This window comes from Bison bison, unplaced genomic scaffold (genome assembly GCF_000754665.1).
Source record: "Bison bison bison isolate TAMUID 2011002044 unplaced genomic scaffold, Bison_UMD1.0 scf7180017864201, whole genome shotgun sequence".
NCBI classification, from domain to species: domain Eukaryota; kingdom Metazoa; phylum Chordata; class Mammalia; order Artiodactyla; family Bovidae; genus Bison; species Bison bison.
This window is the reverse complement of record NW_011494773.1, coordinates 2690159-2710632: the sequence shown is the minus strand read 5'-3', so window position 1 is coordinate 2710632 and position 20474 is coordinate 2690159. Positions and strand designations below refer to the sequence as shown.

At 46.3% G+C, this 20474-nt stretch overlaps 1 protein-coding gene across 3 annotated transcripts in view; it reads right to left on the bottom strand.

Annotated features, from left to right (window-relative positions):
- Positions 1–20474, bottom strand: part of NRXN3 (neurexin 3) — a 1738382-nt gene that overhangs the window by 1607068 nt on the left and 110840 nt on the right. The gene's annotated exons all lie outside the window — the stretch shown is intronic.

Genomic DNA, 20474 nt, shown 5'->3' with positions numbered 1-20474 from the left:
GAATCCCCTCTGGCTGAAGAGCACCAGCGGGGGACCCTGCAGGGAAATCACTGCCACTGATGGAAGCAGGACCTAACCTCAGGTGGACTGGGTTCCTGAGAAGGGGGAATGGTTGTACTACATTTCTACAAAGACTTTCTACAAAGACTTTCTACAAAGACTTTGAACAGCTTTGAACTATGAGGGAGGGGGCTTCCTCAGTGGCTCAACTGGTAGTGAATCTGCTTGCCAATGTAGGAGATGCAGAAGCAGTTTCAATCCTTGGGTCGGAAAGATCCCCTGGATGAGGAAATGGCAACCCACTCCAGTATTCTTGCTTGGGAAATTCTATGGACAGAGGAGCCTGATGAGCTATAGTCCATGGGGTTGCCAAAGAATCAGACACAAATGAACGAATGAGCATACATACCACATGGAGAGCTACCAAAGACGGAAACACATCCAATTTGGTGCTCCTCTGTTGATCAACATAAGCTTTGAACACAAAAATACATACATATGCAATCTAAAAGCTAGCTTTTGTTGAATCCTCATTACAGGCACAGTTCTAACTGTCTTATATGCTTTAACTCATCTGTCTCCCCACATCCTTGTGAGGTGGGGGCTATTATTGTCCCATTGTAGAGATGAAGAAACAGAGGCATCTAGGGTCACCCATCAAGAGACAGAGGTGAAATTCCAACTAAGGTGGAGTGGTTCCAGATTCCATGCTTTTAATCATCAACGTCAACTACCTCTCAGCACTGTGTAATTTCAACAGAAAGCACACACCTGAAGGTAGAAATGACAGGTAGTACCTCGTCCTATGGGGCTTCCCTTGTGGCTCAGATGGTGCCAAATCTGTGACAAATCTGCCTGAAATGCAGGAGACTCCAGTTTCCCTGGAGATCCTCTGCAGATGGGAACAGCAACCCACTCCAGTATTCTTGCCAGAAGAATCCCATGGACAGAGGAGCCTAGAGGACTACAGTCCATGAAGGTGCCAAGAGTCGGACACGACTAAGAACTAACACACACACGTTGTCTTATAAGGGCTAGGGTGTAATTTCTTCAATAATTAACCATAAAGCAGTGGTTTCAAATCATGCATAGAAATAACTGGAAGGGATTTTAAAAACAATTGCTGGTCCCCTTTCCCTAGAGATTCTGATTCAGCAGTCTGCCAAGGGGAACTGGGGGTGGGGGTGGGGTGGGCATGAACTTGCATTTCTTATAACATCTGACACTTTCAAGCTCACCAGAGAAGTTCAAGACTGGAACGGAGATATACCAATTTCAGCAGTTGGGAGGGAACTGGGAGCCTTGCACACAGTCCTTTGGGGCAGCTGGAGTGGCAGAAGCTAAGCTAAAAGAGTTAAAAAATAGTTCTGAGGATGTGGAGCTGGTGAGGGGTGACTCGTCTTCCAAGAAGCTTCTTGGTGAAGAATAGTACTCTGAAGAAAATTATTTTTAGAAGGATGGAAAGTGCCAGAAGAAAAAGGAGAGATTAAAAATTCAAGAAAGATAGAGGGAAACTGGTGATGGAACAAGGTTCTGGAGAAGGCAGGAGGGTACATGGCGACTACACTGAGTCCACCTACCAAAGTCTCCATCGCAAGAGGGGCTCCTAGAATGATGGGCTACGCCAGGCCTCTTGGCACCGTGTTCAAGTACAAGTGTGTATTTCCCAACCAGGACTGGATAGCTATCTCAGGAACACTTTATCAAAGCCTCTTAAAAAATAGGCAGAAACTAACATAATGCTGTAAATCAATTATCCTCCAATTAAAAAAGAAATAAATTGAGAAAATAAAGAAAAAAATATACCATAAGGTATAACATCACCACGACATGTCCAAACCTTCGCGAGTACTAACGCCAAACTGGAGTGATGCGCTGCTCCTAAGAGGACCATGAGCTAGTACATGTGATGCAGCTAATCCATCTTCTCCCATACAGGATGCTCTCAAGCCTGGCTGCAGAACTGGCTGCGTAATTTATGGAGCTCAGTGAAAAATGAAAATGTGAAATCCCTTGTTCAAAAAGTATTAAGAATTCCAAGATGGTAACAGCAGCGCATTAAGCCAAGTGCAAGGCCCCTCTAAGCGTGGGGCCCTGTGTGACTGAGTAGTTTGCCTACCATGAAGCCGGCCCTGCCTGGCTACACGTGAGGACCACCCGGGGAGGCTTTACAAATGCCAATGCCCAGGCCACACCTAAAACCAATTAAAACCAGACCCTTTGGGGGTGAGAACCACACATTAGAATGTTTAAAGCTCCCCATTGATTCCAAAGTGCAGTCGAGTTTGGGAACCACTGGTTTTTTGTCATAGAATCTGACAATGCCAGCTTTAAATTATTTTCTTTAAATAGGAGATTCCATCTGGAAAAAATATGTTGGTCCCACAAAATGGACGATGGCCTTACTTACATACTACTGAGTCACATTTCTTGACCTATTCATTCCCATACACTGGCTCAAATTATTAGTACAAAAGAGAAGAATACAAATCCCTTCCTATAATAAATACATGTATTTCTATACAGACCAAAAATAAGAGACACTTGAGCAATGGAGACCTTGCTGAATTCTGTTAAGGCCACTGCCTGAATTTTCTTGGCTCTTCTAGGTGGTTTCTTCCAGGGTCTGGGCACCGGCCCAGAACGCCTCCACATTCTGAATAATGCATGACACAAGGTCCTTCCAGGCAACACTGAGCTTTGGACGGAACGCTCCGTTAAGGCAGGAGGATCCGACCCTCACCAAATGCAAAGCCTGAGATTTACCCGAGGAGAAGGGATCAACTGAGGATGACGATCCAAGCAGCACAGCTGGGCCGCTTCCAGCTGGATACAAAGCTAAACAACAGTTGTTCGCCACAAACCCAGCCACCTCAAGAAAAGAGCTGCTGTAGTGAAGAGAGGTGGGGCTCCCCACAGGACTCTGAGACCTGAAATGTATTAGGGAGGCCAATTCCTTTACAGTGGTCTCTACACAAGCAACACAGGCTGAGGCAAATCACGGAGACCTCCAATGGGGTCCCCTCAGGATACCAGCAAGGACTAAGGTCTTTCAGTTGGATCCTACCAGCAACAGAATAACAGGAAATGCTGTGGTGGTAGATTTTATGGCTTAGAAGCCTGGCTCTACCACCTATTATAAGCTGTATGACCTCTGTGTGCTTCAGTTTCATCATCAAAAAATGTGGAGCTAATAATAAGCTAATCCTCACAGAATTGCTGTGAGGATTGAGATAATCCAAGCATGGTCCTTACAACAGTACTTAATACATAGTGAGCATACCATTACTAAGGTAATTGTAACTTAGCAATCATCGCCATTACCACCATCACCGCAGCAATCCACGACACACACACAACTCACATCTTCCCTATTTTGCTCAAAAGGAAACTAAGGTGCACAGGGCTTAAGAGGCTGGCTTCAGGTTCCACAAGCCAGTGAGAGCAGGGCCACGTTACCTCCTGATGTCACCCAACTTGAGAACCGAGCGACTCTCTCTGCAGCCTTTTTGGTGTCGCATACAGCTTCGCCACAACTTGCTCTAGGTGACGACTGAAGGAGGTGATGTAGCTTAAATCAGGGAGAGCTGTCTGTCACATCAGAAGGACGCATTCCATGTTAGCTACTGTTATTGTTGCATTGACACCACACAACTGATGGACTACCAGGAAAATGCCCTGTAATTGACCATATCCACCATAGTGGAGACTCAAGGAGCTGGGTATCTAAAGAAACCTAGTATACAACTCACAGATGAAAACAGAACTCTCCCTGCTCATACGATTAAAATCACCCCCAAGCAAATTATCCCACGCCTATGCTAGGAGCCTCCTGTATTGGCTATGTGGAAAATAATGAAAACCATACTGCCAAGCTGTCCCGAGCAAGGGATAGAGCAAAGGTATAATTTTAGAAAAGAAATCAAATTTCGAAACCTCCAGTCCCCCAGCTGGGGATTGGCCAGTATGGAAATGAAGTTTTAAGTCCTCCCTTCTCTTCAAGAGAAACTGTATACCACCAAGCCAAGCCCAACTCACCTTTTGTTGTAAAGAGTCACACTGACACAGTCCCAGGCCCTTGCTGAGGGCCCAGAAGCAGCTATGTTGAGTTTGTATCCCCACCTTTGAGAGAAAACGTCCTGACCAATCAAATGGCATTGTCATTAGATTTATTTTTCCACCCAAGTAAATGCCTCTTCCAGAAAGAAACCTGCCCTATGGCATCAATTTCCCTCTTTTGCTGAGTGGTCTAAGGGAAAAAATAAAAATTTAAAACACAACAATGAATCCGTGACAATTAAGCTGGCACATAATGAAAGCCACAAATACATAATTACTATGTCCCACTTGGTACAATATACTCCAGAGTTGCCAAAAACTGCCCACTCTGATAGCAGTTGCCCTTACGCAAGCCCTGGGCTCTGCAGCTGCATCTCAATGAGCCCAAGTCAGCTGCCTGGAATGGTTTCCCTGGTAACAAGGTGCTGGCTGAGAGGGACATTGATTACCCCGAGGAGTGAGTTTCCACTTGGAGGGAGACTGGGTGAATGCAAAAGCAGGGAATTTGGAAGGGGTACAGCAGGGTCCAAAGGGGTGCAGGAGTCACGAAAAACCCGGGAGAGGGTCCCAAGCTTTTCCCTTCCTGAGATGGAGGAAAGTCACATGTCAGTCTGGAGACTTGAGGACTTCTAAGGGGAGGCCTAGAGTTGGAATATCCCATCTACTCCTGACTTGGCCACATTCTTTATCAGGAAAACTGGCCTGGTTGTCAGAAGGCATGAATTCTAGTCTCAGCTCTCTGATTAACTCACTGGGTGACCTTGGATAAATTACACCTAGGTCAAATCAAGGGAGTCAGGATTAAGTGATTTTTCTAAGTCTAGCTAAGACCACATGAGGAGAGAGAGGGTCAGCTCAGCCCATGACAGTGAGATCGAGTTTCTGTGTGTTAACAACTGTTCTTTCCTTCTGCATTTACATTTTCTAACTCTCCTCTCCTGTCTCAGGCTTAACTCTTTGGGATGAAATTCAGATTTCTCTGCCACCTGTTTCCAAGGTTGCCTAGAAGAGAAAGGTGCCCATCAGTCTGGTCAATTTCCACCACAAGGGGGACAAATCTGAATGCTATGTGGGGATGAAGATGCTCCACTGTTGCCCAAGAACTGGGAGCAGCTGCTATGATTCTCTGAATGGCTCACCCTCTCCAGGCATGCTTTAACGATTGACGAACAATGAATTCATGGGATCTCAGAGAAGCAGAAAGGGAAAAGCATTCTGGCTAAAGGGAACAGCATATGTAAAGGCTATGTGGGTGATGAAAGTGGGTTCTTATGAGGCCTGAAAAAAATGCCAGAGTGATCAGTATATTGAATGGTGGGGAGGAGTTAAGGGGTATGTGCAGGGCAGGCAGTCAGACAGGCAAGAGTGAGACCACGCAAGTCTCGTTAGTGGCTACGGATTTGTTTTTATTCTAAGAGCTTTAGACGCTCTTAGCAGGGGAGGAAAGTGGAAGTAATATGACAGGATTTTATTTTGAAAATATTTAGTTAACATATGAGACTAATTAGGAGGCTACTGTCATAACCCAGGCAAGAGATGCTATTGGATAGATGGATAATTTTCAAAAGAGGAGTACAACTTCTGTATGAGTGGTGGGTGCAGCCCTCAGACTGCCCCCCACCCCCGGTTCCAGGTAAGGTCTCCTGGTTTGTCCATTTCACCTCGTTTGGCGTCATCTCCTGGCATCGCATGCTGACTGTTAAGGTCTTGTCGTCGAGAGTGGATTCCCCTGCCCCTCAATAGCCACCACCTCCGTCCTCCTACTTTGCACTGACACCTTACTCGGTTGGAAGCCTGAAACTCTCTGGAGACTTGTCTAGTCCTTATTCCCTCGGAAAGCTCATAAACTGTGACTGGTTGTCACGTTTTTATCTCACAAGCCACGTGCAGTAAGAGAGAGTCTTCAGCAAACACACATCTTTTAGCATGGTGAGATTAAAAAGAAACAAAACAAAAATAATCCCTTCTTCTTATCTCCGAATGCCAAAAGGCAGTGTAAGTTGTGTTAGAAACACAGGAACCTGGTCCTAGAATCCTTCGTGTGTCCCCAGGCACTACAACAGCTGAGGAACACCACCTCTAAAAACTGTCCCGGGGATCATTTGAGATCGTGTCCGTCTTAACTGAGTTCTAAGCATACAGGCAGGGACAGAGAGAAGCATGATAAGACCTCTGCATCTGTCAAATATGAGTGATTTGCTTTCAGCAGACTGGGGCACTGGACAGGAGAGTCCAGGGTGACAGCCCTTCTGATGGAAAGAGGCAGAAAGGGAAGTGTGAAGATCACACATTCTCTAATATTTCTCCCCCGAGAGTCAGGGTCTAAGTACTCCGCCATTGGCTCTGGGCTCTACAGCTATTTTGGCCTGAAGAATCCAGGCAGATCTCAGAGAGATGGCAGTTTTGGTTCCAGACCATCACAGTCAAGCGAATATAGCAATAGCCTGAGTCACGTGAATTTTCTGGTTTCCCAGTGCATATAAACATTATGTTTACACTCTGCTGTAGTCTGGTAAGTGTGCAATACCATTATGTCTAAAAAATACATATATCCTTAATTTAAAAATTCTTTATTGCTAAAAATGCTAACCATCATCTGAGCCTTCAGCGAGTTATAATCTTTCTGCAGTAGTAATGCCACAGATCACAGGTCACCATAACACACGTGATAATATTGAGAAAGTATGAAATATTGCAAGAACTGTCAAAAGGTGACACAGAATCATGCAGTGAGCAAACACTGTTGGAAAAACAGCACCAACAGACTCGCTCAGCACAAGGTTGCCGCAAACATTCAATTTGTAAAAAACACACTAACGATGAAATACTATACATCAAAGCGCAACAAAACAAGGGATGCCTGTACAAGAGAATGCGATGGCTACGACGCTGTGCCAGTTTCTCTTCAAAACCCTATAAGTCTACAGAGGCTTCCTGTTTTGAAGATACAGACATAATTAAGTGGGATGATTATTCTTATATCAAATGATGCTTCCCATTTCAGACAGTTTTCTCTGAATTTCTTTATGACTTTTGTGACTATTAGATGGCATCTGCTGAAATAAAAGAAAAAGTTATAGTGTGAACAGTCACTAACAAGTTAATATCAATCAGAAATGAAGCTAGAAGACTTTTCCCAGGTCACTGAGACTAAAAAGACTATTTTTAAGGTCTTATTTACAAATGACCTTTTAAAGAAACATAACCTTAAAGTGAGTTTTACCTCCACAAATTCCCCCAGGAGACGCGCGATGCTTTTTTCCGTATGAGAAACCAGACCTCTGGATTGTGGCAGGTTTTTTAATTCCCCTCTGAACTGCATTCTCTACCTCCCCTGGGGCCATCTCTGAGGATACAGAAATGGCCTACTTCCAGGAACCAACATCTCTGCAAATATGGTCTCTCCTCAGTCCCACAGCATGACGGCTTCCACACTCTCGAGGCCACAACAGGGAGGGGAGTACACGAGAAGAGTTCTGCAGATGTTTTCTTCCTGAAAACCTTTTCCTCTCCTCCAGTCAGGAGAGCCACAGAGTGAAAAGCAAACTCAAGTGGAAGCCCTAGATTCTGGAGCTTTCCCCAGCACTGTAAGCGGGGTGAGCAACTGAAGCTCTCCCCGCCTCAGTCTCCTTCTCTGCAAAGACACAAACACACCACAGGCACCATCATCCAGCAGGTCCTTCCAACCTACGAATCTAGGATTTTATACTTTTGATGGGGAGTGGGAATCCGGCCTCCCTGGTCATGCGAGTCAAAACTCCCAGCCAGATCAGATCACAGCCTCCTTCCAATGGCCTGGGCACCCAGCTTGCTGTGTTTAGCAGGGAGGGTTGCGAGGAGGAAAAGGCAAGACGTCCACCCTCTTGGAGGAGGAAGGAGTGGCCACTCCAGGAGGTCTTGTCAGTGCAAACCAAGACGGTGTGAAGAGGCACATACACGGTGCATGCATGCATGTTAAGTCGCTTCAGTCACATTTGACTCTGTGCGACCCTATGGACTGTAGCCCGCCAAGCTCCTCTGTCCTTGGGAGCCTGGCGGGCTACAGAGGTTGGAGGAGGCCAACATTTCCTCTCCCCTGAGTTACAGAAAGGTGATGCCTGACTTCTGCAGCTTCCCGGAGCCTTCCTGATGCCCGTTCCCTCTCCAAGACAGGCCCAGTGGCCAGCTGCATGCTCTCAGCTTGCATCTAGGTTTGTGGTGTCATCAGTTCAGTTCAGTCACTCAGTCGTGTCTGACTCTTTGCGACCCCATGGACTGCAGCACACCAGGCGTCCCTGTCCATCACCAACTCCATGAGCTTGCTCAAACATATGTCCATTGAGTCAGTGATGCCATCCAACCATCTCATCCTCTGTCGTCCCCTTCTCCTTCCACCTTCACTCTTTCCCAGCATCAGGGTCTTCTCCAATGAGTCAGCTCTTCACATCAGGTGGCTGTAGTGTTAGAGTTTCAGCTTCAGCATCAGTCCTTCCAATGAATATTCAGGACTTATTTCCTTTAGGATGGACTAGTTGGATCTCCTTACAGTCCAAGGGACTCTCAAGTCTTCTCCAACAACCACAGTTCAAAAGCATCAATTCTTTAGCACTGCAATCTCCAAAAATTTACTTTTTCTGGTTATATCTTCACTTGCATCCTCAGCCAAATGCAAACCTCTCTTATCTCAAGATGATATCTGAGATGGTGAAAAAGCCAGAATTTGGGATTGTGTTCTGATTTTCACACAAAGCTGGTTGAAAGTGCAGATGGTAAAATGTCCCCAGTAAGCCCAGCCAGAAAACCAGGCTTCACCAGCAAAGGTTATGGTAGTCTTGAGTCCGAGAGTCTTGATTCTGCAGAATCACCTGGAGAAGGTAACTAATGGCTTGGGATAGCAGTGAGCGAAGAGCATTAAAGTTATGGCTTTTTAAAACACTGTGCTGTCTTTTCAGGGTTAAATGCATAGACCAAGGCACTGAAAAGAAATCTCTCAAACAAGGACCCAGAGCGGACCTGGTACATAATGAAGGGAGCACTATAATTATGTGGGTAAAGGATGGATTGTTCAATAAATATGGAGGGGTAATTGGCTTTTAAAGGAAAACTAAATAAATAGAATTCTAGTCTCGATGTCCCTGACCACATGCAAAATATATTCCTGTTGCATTAGAGACCTAATGGTCAGAAACAAAACTTTAAGACTATTAGAAGGATATACAGGGTCATGCCTACAAGCTTTATGACACTGAAATAGTAAAAGAGTTTTTAGACATAAAAAATATCTCATGGAAGGCCAAATTAATCCATCTGCAACATCTTTTTAGACAATATCATAAATGAACTTTAAAAATGAGATAAAATGAGAGAAGTTATTATTATTATTATACACACACACACACACACACACACATGAAAGTGAGAATGATGGTCATACAGTCGAGTCCAACTCTATGTGCCTTCATGGACTGTAGCCCACCAGGCTTCTCTGTCCATGGAATTCTCCAAGCAAGAACACTGGAGCCATGACCTCCATATATATATATATATATATATACACACACACACACACACACACACATATTTTCTATGACTGCAAGGAGGTCCAACCGGTCCATTCTGAAGGAGATCAGCCCTGGGATTTCTTTGGAAGGAATGATGCCAGTACTTTGGCCCCCTGATGCAAAGAGTTGACTCACTGGAAAAGACTCTGATGCTGGGAGGGATTGGGGGCAGGAGGAGAAGGGGACGACAGAGGATGAGATGGCTGGATGGCATCACCGACTCGATGGACGTGAGTCTGAGTGAACTCCGGGAGTTGGTGATGGACAGGGAGGCCTGGCGTGCTGCAATTTATGGGGTCGCAAAGAGTCGGACACGACTGAGCAACTGAACTGATCTGTTGTATGTATACACAGAGAGAGACTGATACCTAGAATATATGAAGAACTCTAAAGTACCAATTAGAAAATGGATGAAGACCGTCAAAGGTACAGACTTCCAGTTTTAAGATAAATAAGTACTGGGATGTAACATACAACATGATAAATGTTATTTACACTGCTGTATGTTATACATGACAGTTGTTAAGAGAGTAAATACTGGACTTCCCTGATGGTCCAGTAGTTAAAAATCCATCTGCCAATGCAGGGGATAAGGGTTCGATCCCTGCTCAGAAGAGTCCACATGCCACGGGGCAACTAAGCCCGTGTGCCACAACCACTCACCTGCACTCTAGAGTCCACAAGCCTGAACTACTGAGCCTGCGGGCCACAGCTACACCCTAGAGTCCATGTTCTGCAACTAGAGAATAGCCCCTGCTCGCCAGAACCAGAGAAAGCCACGTGCAGCGATGAAGACCCAGCACAGCAAAAAGAGATGAAGCAAAAGTTTTTTTAAAAAGAGAGAGTAAATCTTAAGAGTTACCATAAGGAATTTTTTAAAATTTCTTTAATTTTATGTATATATGAGATGATGGATGCTCACTAAACTTATCGTGGTAATTACTTCATGATGTATATAAGTTAAATCATTATATGTACACCTTTAACTTACACAGTGCTTACATCAATTATATCTCAATAAAACAAAAAGGAAAAAAAAGTTGCAACCCAAAAGAAAATGAGCAAATGGTATTAATATAAGCAAGTAACACATAGAAAAGGAAGCTTTAAAGCTGCTGCTGCTGCTAAGTCACTTTAGTCATGTCCGACTCTGTGCAACCCATAGATGGTAGCCCACCAGGCTCCGCTGTCCCTGGGATTCTCCAGGCAAGAACACATGAAAAGTTTCTGACTACATGTGATAATTAAAGAAATGCAAAGAAAAACTAGTCACATCCAAGTGGCAACCATCATAAGGCCCATAATAACAAGTATTGGAGAGGAAATGGAGAAATGGACTGTCCGCTGATGGTGGGAGTTTAAACTGGAACGATCAAACCTGAGAGTCTTTGGCAACATGTGCTAAATTTGAAATGGGTGTTCCTTAAGACCAGCAATCCCATTTGTGGCACACAGCATAGAAAGATCTTCAAACACGTGCACAGGAGAAGCATGCATTGCTTCTCCTAACTGAAATGCTTCCCAAAGCAAATAACCAAACATTCTAAATGTCCACCAGAACAGAATGAATACATAGTCATAAGATGAAATACTGTTCAGCAGACAAAATGGATAAACTAGAGCTAAATGTATCCACACACACACAAAACCACTTTGCAGAAAACAATGATAAGCATTTCCATAAATACTATACAGTGTTTATGAACACTTAAGTATGAGACTAACATAGAAAAGCTTGGATGACAAGAACACGTACCAGATTTTTAACAATGGATGCCCCTGGCAGTGAGATAGTGGCTGGAACTAAACAGAGAAATTTAATTTGTAATTTTAAAGTGTTTCTAATAAAAAGCAGATCAGAAGCAACTATGACAAAATGTAAATATCCGTCCATGCTGGGTAATGGATACAGGTGTTTTTAAGAGTATTCTCCAGGCTTTTCTATTTTAATGTGTTTATAACCAAGAAAAGCAAAGCAAACAATGTTCTTATATTAAATGTAAACCCTCACACCCTAAATATGTCTACATTCTATTTCCTCCATCTCTGCCTCAGCTCAGACTCTCGTCTCTTCTCCAACAGGCTGTTCCTGGTCTCCCTGTTTCCAGTTTCCACCTCTACAATGTTACCAGGGTGATTTTTCTGAAATATAAATCTTCAAAATCTATAAAAGGAAATTCAAATCCAACTTTCTTCACACGGATCCTTAGCTTTCGGATAAAACCCTCGCTTCTTTGCATGGCAGACAAAGTCCTCCATGACTGAGGTCCCACGTCTGTTGGCCCCAGACGCCACAGTCCCTGCCCCTCGCCACACGCACATTTGGGGCTCTGGCCCACTGCCGTTCAAGAGCCTCAACTTTCACAAGCTTGTAGAACACTCTTCCCCTCCTCATCTCCCCACTTCATTACAGTTTGCTCTTCAACGCTGGGCTCAAGACATCACCTCCTACCTGCATTCAGGGCTCCTTCCCCAGCCTCCGAGAGCCCTGTGCAAACCGTTTCTGCAATTAGCACGTCGCATCCTAACCACCCTCTCCCCAGGGAGACTGTATGCATCCAGTCTCAGGAACCAAGTCTCATGAAGTTCTTTCCCTTGTGCCTTACTGAATGCTCACTAAATTGTGTCAGATTAATAAATTAAAACATCCCAGCACACAGGAAACACCCATGGAGCACAAAGTACCAACCTAAGTGTGGTTTTACTCATTCATTCTGTAATGACTAGGATTATCAATAATAACCATAGCCCTCCCTTGTTGGGTATTACAGTGCACTTGCTGGGTCTTGCAGGAGAACGTAAAGTAAGACTGGACATAGGCCTGGTCTTCACGGAGTTTCTAGTCTTGCAGAGAGACACCATTAAGACATGAAGCCTGAAGCCTATAACCAGATCTGGGTATGACATGGGCAACTCAAATCTAAGGTAGAACCCATTCCCGGCAGATTTCCCATAAAGCATTTAGACATAGAGTTGCTTTACAATGAACAAGAGGTAGGAAACAGGAAAGAAGAGAGATGGGAAATGAGAAAAGAAGAAAAGGCCACAGAGGTCCTCACATTCATTCCACACATCCCGGCTTCCTGCCTGATGGGAGTAGACACTGAAGGTGGGGACGGGCCCAGACCAGGCTGGGGGCCCCCACGGGTGCCTGCCTGTCAAGATACCCTGTATCCTCAGGATGAATAATTTAGGGACAAGGGGGGCCTGGCACTGGCTGGCAACTTGGCCAGACAGTCCCAGTCCTTCCCCTGCCCCAGGGCTCTGCCATTCAAATCAGTATTCGTTAGCGGGCGGAATGGGCTCGCTTCACGCATGTTCTAATTAGACAATGGAGATTATTACAAAACACCTGCAATGTTTGTAATCGTTTAAAATAATGAGAATCAATATTAGCTTTCAAAGTCACCATATGGTAAATGCTCATTCCAGGCATGTGGTCCCTGATAGGCTCTCAATGCTTCAAAACTGATCATTAACATTTTTTAATTTGCAAGAAGTTGCTCTCGGTTAATGAATTGGCTGCCTGTGTGCCCTCCGCACAGTGACTGCCTCTAAGTGATCATTTAATTGTAACACGGCCTCAGGGCCCACCGGAGTACTTGGGGTCTGCTGCAAAGGACATGCTCCAGAGTCAAGAACAAGCCAATACCCCACCACCAGCAGGCACTTCTCAGATGTCTGATCTCCAAGCCCCTTAAAATGCTGGTTCTCAGATCCCGAGAGAACTTGTGAAGAACAGACTGGTGAGTCCCATCCCAGAGTTTCTGACTTGGCAGGTCAAAAGGAAGGGGCCTGAGACGCTGCATTTCCAACAGTTTCCCAAGTGATGGAAACACTGTTGGGCCAGGGACCAGGCTTTGAGAAGCACTGTCCTACAGGAGGACATCCAGGCCGGACTCCAAGGTAACACCTTCCCCATCGGCAAGAAGCACCCGGGAAGGGTGAAGATTGAGAAAAAGACTACAGTTTTTTCCCTGTTCCCTGAGCAAACTTCCGGGTCACACCTAATAAGACGGGCGGTGGGCTTCATGGAACATGTGTTGAGCCAGATACTGTGCTGGGCACCTCTACATCTTGATTAATCCTCACCACAACCTGGTGAAGGAGGTGCTACCACCACATGGGACAAAAGAGGAAATGAAGACCCGGGACTGTCCAGTGGCAGCCTGGCCAACACGTGGAGGATTCCAATTTAAACAAAGGTTTCATGCCTCCAGTCCCGTGTGTCATCACAACTGTCCCAAATGACGTGACCGGAGGGTAAGTGTGGGCCACTTCACTCCTCACCCAGAGCCTGTTTTCTCCCCTTCCCTGGGCTCTCCTGACCACTATGGGATGCGAGGCGGAGAGGATCCTCTGCAAGCACGTAGATGGTGCAAATTACCAGAACCGCACCAGAATATATTCTTTTTCTCTTCACACATGGTCAAAAGTTCTTCCCTCCCCATAAACTGAGCACACAACCCCTTTTTTGCTTTGACCTCAGTTTGACTGCTTTGACCTCAGTTCTCATCTACTAGGCTGGTACTTCTCAACTTTTAATATGCCTAGGAATCACCTGGGGAGCTTGTTAACCTGCAGCCTCTGGAGGCACAGGTCTAGGACGTGCCCAGAAGCAGCACGTGCTGCCCTGCTTCCAGGTGGCACCCCAGGGGATGCTGACGGTTAGCTCTGTGTAGACACAGAGGACCTGGCATGGTGGGAGGCGTGAGCTTGGGAGCCAATGCACCTAGGTTCCGATCACTCCCAAGGTATTTTTCCTAAAACAGTTTACTCGAACTCTCAGAACTTCAGCTTCCTTATTTCTAAACTGGGAATAAGATATACCCTCCCCCCCACAGGATTATGGGATTCCCAGGTGTCACTAGTGGTAAAGAACCAGCCTGCCAATGCAGGAGACATAAGAGACAGGGGTTCGATCCCTGGGTCAGGAAGATCCCCTGGAGGAGGGCATGGCAACCCACTCCAGTATTCTTGCCTGGCCTGAAGGGCTACAGTCCATGGGGTCGCAAGGAATCGGACACGACTGAAGCGACTTAGCACGCACCACAGGATTACGAGATAAATAACACGTGAAAAGCACCTATCATTCTAGCACCCTCCTGCCCTCTCCACAAAAACCCCTCTGCAACTACTTCACCCTCTTTGAAATCTCCCTTCTCTCACTTCCTACCCACCCAAGCTTATGAGCAAGGGAGGTCGGACATTTTTACCTGGTTTACCTGTGGGGCAATCACAGGCTTCTGATAGACCAAGTCCACAGCCAGGCTGTGCCGGGTCTCAAATACAACCCAGGGCTCCTGATCCCAAGCTAAACGCTGTCTCCCATGCCCTAGGGACCGAAGCCTCAGCCCTTCTACTTTGGCGGTAGAGCAAACACAAGAACAGAACCACTGCAGCCAGAATTAGCATAGCTCTGCAGGAGTCCTAAAGAAGAAATGAATGGCTCCGTACTCATCTTTTGTTATCTGGAAATAGAAATATTGGCAGTGGGAGTGGGGTGGGGTAGGGGGGAAGTGTGCAGATTTCAGCACAGCAACAGCCCAGTAAGTAGACACTGTCTTATCTCTAGCTGGAGCTCTATTTTCATCCAGGGAGTGACTTGGTAAAACAGCCCCTGGGATAACACATGAGACACCTCTTAGCCCCAGGCAGGGAGCCCCGAGAAATGTACAATATCAAAAGAAGGAAAACAGATAAAACGGAAAAAATCATAGGTAGGATTTATGGCAAAGTTTGCTCACAGCCAGGTGAATTCACTAGGCTCCCCGAGCTTCCTTTTTCTTCTTCCTTTGAAGTTTGAAAATACCTAAGACTGTTGTTTTAAATCATCCCCATAAAACATCGCCTGCTACAGAAGCTGCGATCAGGGATTCTCTCGGCATCCGCATTTGTCGCCGAGCTCGTAATTCACAGCAATTCATAAACTTTTTCAAAATGCTGTGAACGTAACTTCAGGGGGTTAATAAAACAGCTTTCTACTCCTCTACTTCTTGCCATTGATAATTTATTCAAATTGTAATTGCCTGTAATGTGCACCCTCTATCACATTACTGCTCACGCCCCGTGCACGCTTCCCCACCATCCATCACCCCAGCTGTCAGCACGGCCCTCCTTCCTGCCTGGCACACAAACATGGGACTGCTTCTCTTCTCACAGCTAGTGGACAAGCTGGATGGAGGATCCCACTGGCACCTTCCCACTCGATGGCTGACATTTAGTCTCAGGCTATCTGTGTCTCAACCATGTGTCTTGTGGCATGAGGTTTGCAGGGTTTGGTGGTTTGGGCAGAGCTATTTGCGCATGTGCAGACAATGCAATGGCAGCAAAAGGGTCTCCTGGGGAACAGCGGGTGATGGATGGATCACAGATTTGAAAGTCAGGAGACTTCTCATCCTAGCTGTACTGTGACTTCTGTGCAAGCGGAGGTAACCCCTTAACCTCTCTGAGCCTGTTTCCTCACCTAGAAAATGGAGGCTGTGAACTTGCCCCCTCCATTCCACAGGACCCAGTGACTGTTTCAGAGACAATGAGATTATTTCTCAGGCTGACTCTGACTCACACAAAGTCTGACATTCCCTTCCAGGTTTTCCCCAGTGGAAAAAAGCAAGTTATCATCTGAGTTCTTGAGGCAGATCTGGAACCAGGGGATCAGGCAAGGAGAGAGGTCATGGAAGGTGGGACCCAGCTTCTAGGAGCAGATAAAAAGGATACTAGAGTCAGTCCTAGAATTAGTCCAATTGTTTGGTGTTGGGCAGATGGGTATCTAATTCTGGTGACCCCAAGATGGCAAAAGCAGAGCTCAAGGCTGCAGCTGGGCTCCAACCAGTGGCTCTGAGGTCTTCCGGGCACTGGGCGATAATGCATCAGATGATGTTTCTTTCCCCCTGCCCCTGTTCAGATCTCAGTGTGCATCAGCAGTTTCCAGCCTCCTTACTGAGCGGCCAGCACCGGTCTCTCCTCTCCTGCATATCACCTCTTAAGCTCCCCAGATGTACAGAAGGATGGAGTCCCAGCCTTTAACAGCCTTTCCAGAAGAAAATGCTCCCACCCTCTCAGAAGTTCCTGTGTGGACTCAGAAGTCCACATGCAGGGCCTGTCTCCAGGCAGCTGACCGCACAGAAAAGCAGATCTTTTCGACCCCGGCTTTTTTTTTTTTCAAGTCCCAGCACCGCCCACGCCCCCACCCCCCACTTCTTGTTAAAATTCCCCACAACAAGTGGCAGCAGTAGGTTTGCTCAGCAGGTACCTGAACGTAACTGAGAAGAGGGAAAGGAAATCGCAGAGAATGCCAAGAGACCTCCCAGGTCCCCCATCACTCCCTGATGGGTTTCTCTTTATAACACGTGGGGGAAACCAACTGGTTTCCTGCATCCACAGAGGCCGAGAAGTGGCACTAAAATGAGGAGGAGGAGAAGCAGAGAAGAGACGTCTCTAAACCCTCCAGTTAAGTTCTGGCCTGATGCCTGAGCCCCTGGGAGCCTCTAGTCCCTTAGGAAGAGGCAGGTGGAGGAAAACGCTCTTTTCTGCAGCTGCTACCACTTACCACAAATCATTTATTTCATCTTCTTAGCAAGCGCAAAGTGTACCCAATCCCACCAACTGCTTTCTCAAAATCTTAAGAAGTAGCATTCTCCGGTAGGACTTCTTCCCCGAACGAGATTGCCTTCCTCGTGCGATTTACATTAGTGGGGAGTCTGTTATTAGCTTGATATTTTATCTCTGACACGGTGAGAAATACTGCTGCCATAAACCTGGGTGCCCTTAGTAAAAGCTGAACTACTTGGCAAAAGCTAATAAAGTGAGAGACGATGAAAGCAATTGGCTATGAATACCTAAGCAGCAATGACGACAGAGGCCCGCAAGGCTGGGCCACAGGCATGCGCGGGTCTGCACACACACAGACACGCGCGCACGCCCTCCCATGTCACTTTCCCTTGTGGCCACGATCACCTTTTTTCTTGCTCTGTGAGCCATTTCCTCCCAACCCAGGGCTCTTGGGTCCAAGAGTCGCAGTTGCTTATTCCTAAAAGCGGATGGATCTAGGCTTTGTAAACCATGCAAGATTCAGAAGGCACAGGAAACGCCCAGAGAACTTGGTGAGGATTCAAATTCCCAGCCCCCAATCCCTCCAGAGATTCTGAGAACAGGATGATGGGATCTGAGAACCCACATTTCTAACAAGCATTCCATGGTCAAGGGTCCTGGACTCTGGCGACCGCTGTATTCGTAGGCGCTGAGTGGTCAGCATAACAAACAGGAACCTGTCCCTGCACCAACGTTGAGTGAAGAATGCATTTCAACGCCGACTCAGACCCTTCAAAAGATCTGGTCATCCGTATGCCCCAAAATGACTCAGATCAAACCAGCCGCATCAGAACAGAGGCTTCTGCCTTCCTGAAGGCAGGTGCCAGCCCAGGTTCTGGGTGTGTGCATCACGTGCAGGAGCAAGGGTGGATGCTCGCTCCATATATTGATGAACATGTGCTGTCAGTCCATGGACACACCCATAGGAATATTAATAAAGGCAGCGTCTCTCCCTCTGGCTACCTATTTAAGAAACTTTACCAATTGAGAGACTCTGAAGCACAGTGGCTGGCAGTAAATGCCGATCATTTGGCTCACATTGCTTGAGGGACTTCAAAACACTCGGAGGCAGGACTGTCGGGTGTGGTCCTCACCCACCCAGCTGCTTCTCCTGAATAATGAGAAGAACACAAAACCACACTGGACAAGCGGTGAATTATGCAGCATGCCTTGAAGTTTTTAACATGTGCTTCTTTACTCAATGATGAGCCTGGAAGGAAGGTGAGATGGGGTCGGGGTGGCAGAATCCACCATGATGGAAAGTGAGCCTGGTGGAGCCAAAGAGATGGCATAACGCTGTGGATTCTCAGCCCTGGCTACATAGTGGCATCATCTGCAGAATTTAAAAATAATAGGAAACACTAACCCTAGAGATCCCAACTCTGATCTGGGGTGGGGCAGGGTACAGGTATTTTTTTAGGGCTCCTCAGATGTTTCCAACACGCAGCAGAAGTCAGTCATCTCAGATTAATAGAACTTCCAGGGAGTTTAAAGCTGGATGCTCAGTCTGCGCTGAGTTGGACCTTCTGGCAAACTTCACAATGTGTCATTACTGGGGTCCCATCTCAGAGAATAACAGGTGTGGATTCTTTTAAAATCCCCCCCCCTTTTTTTTGCTTTTGTGTGTGCTCAGTCGTGTCTGAGTCTTTGCAATCCCATGGGCTGTAGCCTGCCAGGCTCCTCTGTCCATGGGGTTTTCCAGGCAAGTATACTGGAGCAGATTGCCATTTCCTACTTCAGGGGATCTTCCCGATCCAGGGATTGAACCCGGGTCTCCTGTGACTCCTGCATTAGCAGGTGGGTTCTTTACCACTGTGCTACCCGGGAAGCCAAAATCTCCCCCAGGTGATTGCACTTTGCAGCAGAGGCAGAGAAGGGCTGGGAGATGTTTCATGCTGACGGCTGCCTGTCCTTTGCCTCGGGTTTTAACACTGACTTAGTGGGAAGCACTGGATTTTGAATCAAAAGACTGAATTTAAGTCTTAACTTTCTTAGAAACTTGCTGTTGCAACTTAAGCAAGTCATTAACCCTCTAGGCCCCAGCTTCATTTTGATCCTATCTCACAAAACTGGTGTAAGAATTAAATAAAATCATTTGAGGGACTTCCCTGCTGGTCCAGTTGTTAGAACTTTGCCTTCCAATGCAGGGGTGTGGGTTTCGTCCTTGGTCAAGGAGTTAAGATCCCACGTGCCTTGAGGCCAAAAAGCAGAACATAAAACAGAAACAATATCATAACAAATTCAATTAAGACTTCAACCATAGTTCACCTTTTAAAAAATCTGAAAAACTACATTGAAAAAAAAATTTGAAAGCACTCAAAAAATAGTGATCTGCTACATAAATATCACTGTATCCTTTCCTAGACCAAAAAAACAAAGGTTCTACAGGGTTTGTATCTCAGCAGGCAGGGAGAGCCTGTGCTATGAGGAAGCAGGCCCCACGGGCAGATACTAGTGACAAGGATGATGCTTTAATGCTTCAAGTGTGTTTTTCCACCATTGACTCCACCCCAGGTAGAATTCTGAGATTATGCTGTTCCATATTAGAGAAGCCGCTCAGAAAGTCTCAGAAAAAGGCTCAGAAAGTTCATCACTCAAACAGCAGCAGCAAAATTCAACTTGGTTCTATTGATTTGCGACCCCAAGTCCTTTCCATTACACCCAAGGTTCTCAAACCTTCCTGTGCAGCAGCCTGTAGGGACCCCTAGCCCAGAGTTTCTGATTCGGCATGAATCTGCATCTCTAACAGTTCCCAGGTGATGCTGTTCGTTCACTGACCACACTGGGAGAACTACTGAACACCACCAAACCTTCTTTGATGGTAGAGAATCGCCCTAGAGAATGAAGCAACTGCACCTGTGGCAAAAGTGGGGGCAGGGAGGAAATGGGGAGCGAAATGGACAGTCTAACTTCACCTCCTCTATTTTTTTAAATGTGTAAGGAAACAGGCTCAGTGAAGCTAAATGGCCTATCAAAAGACATGTGTCCCACAATACTAGGCAAGGAGGCGTGGAGAGGGCTCATAGAAGCTGGCAAAAATACCAGGAAAGGCTTTGGTGCTATGGGCTCATGAAACATTAAGGGTCTAGAGGGTTTGAACCCCCTGGTGGTTCAGATGGTAAAGAATCTGCCTGCAATGTGGGAGACCTGGATTCAAGCCCTGGGTTGGGAAGATTCTCTGGAGTAGGGCAAGCAACCCACTCCAGTATTCTTGCCTGGAGAATCTCCATGGACAGAGGAGCCTGGTGGGCTACAGTCCATGAGATTGCAGAGAGTCAGACACGA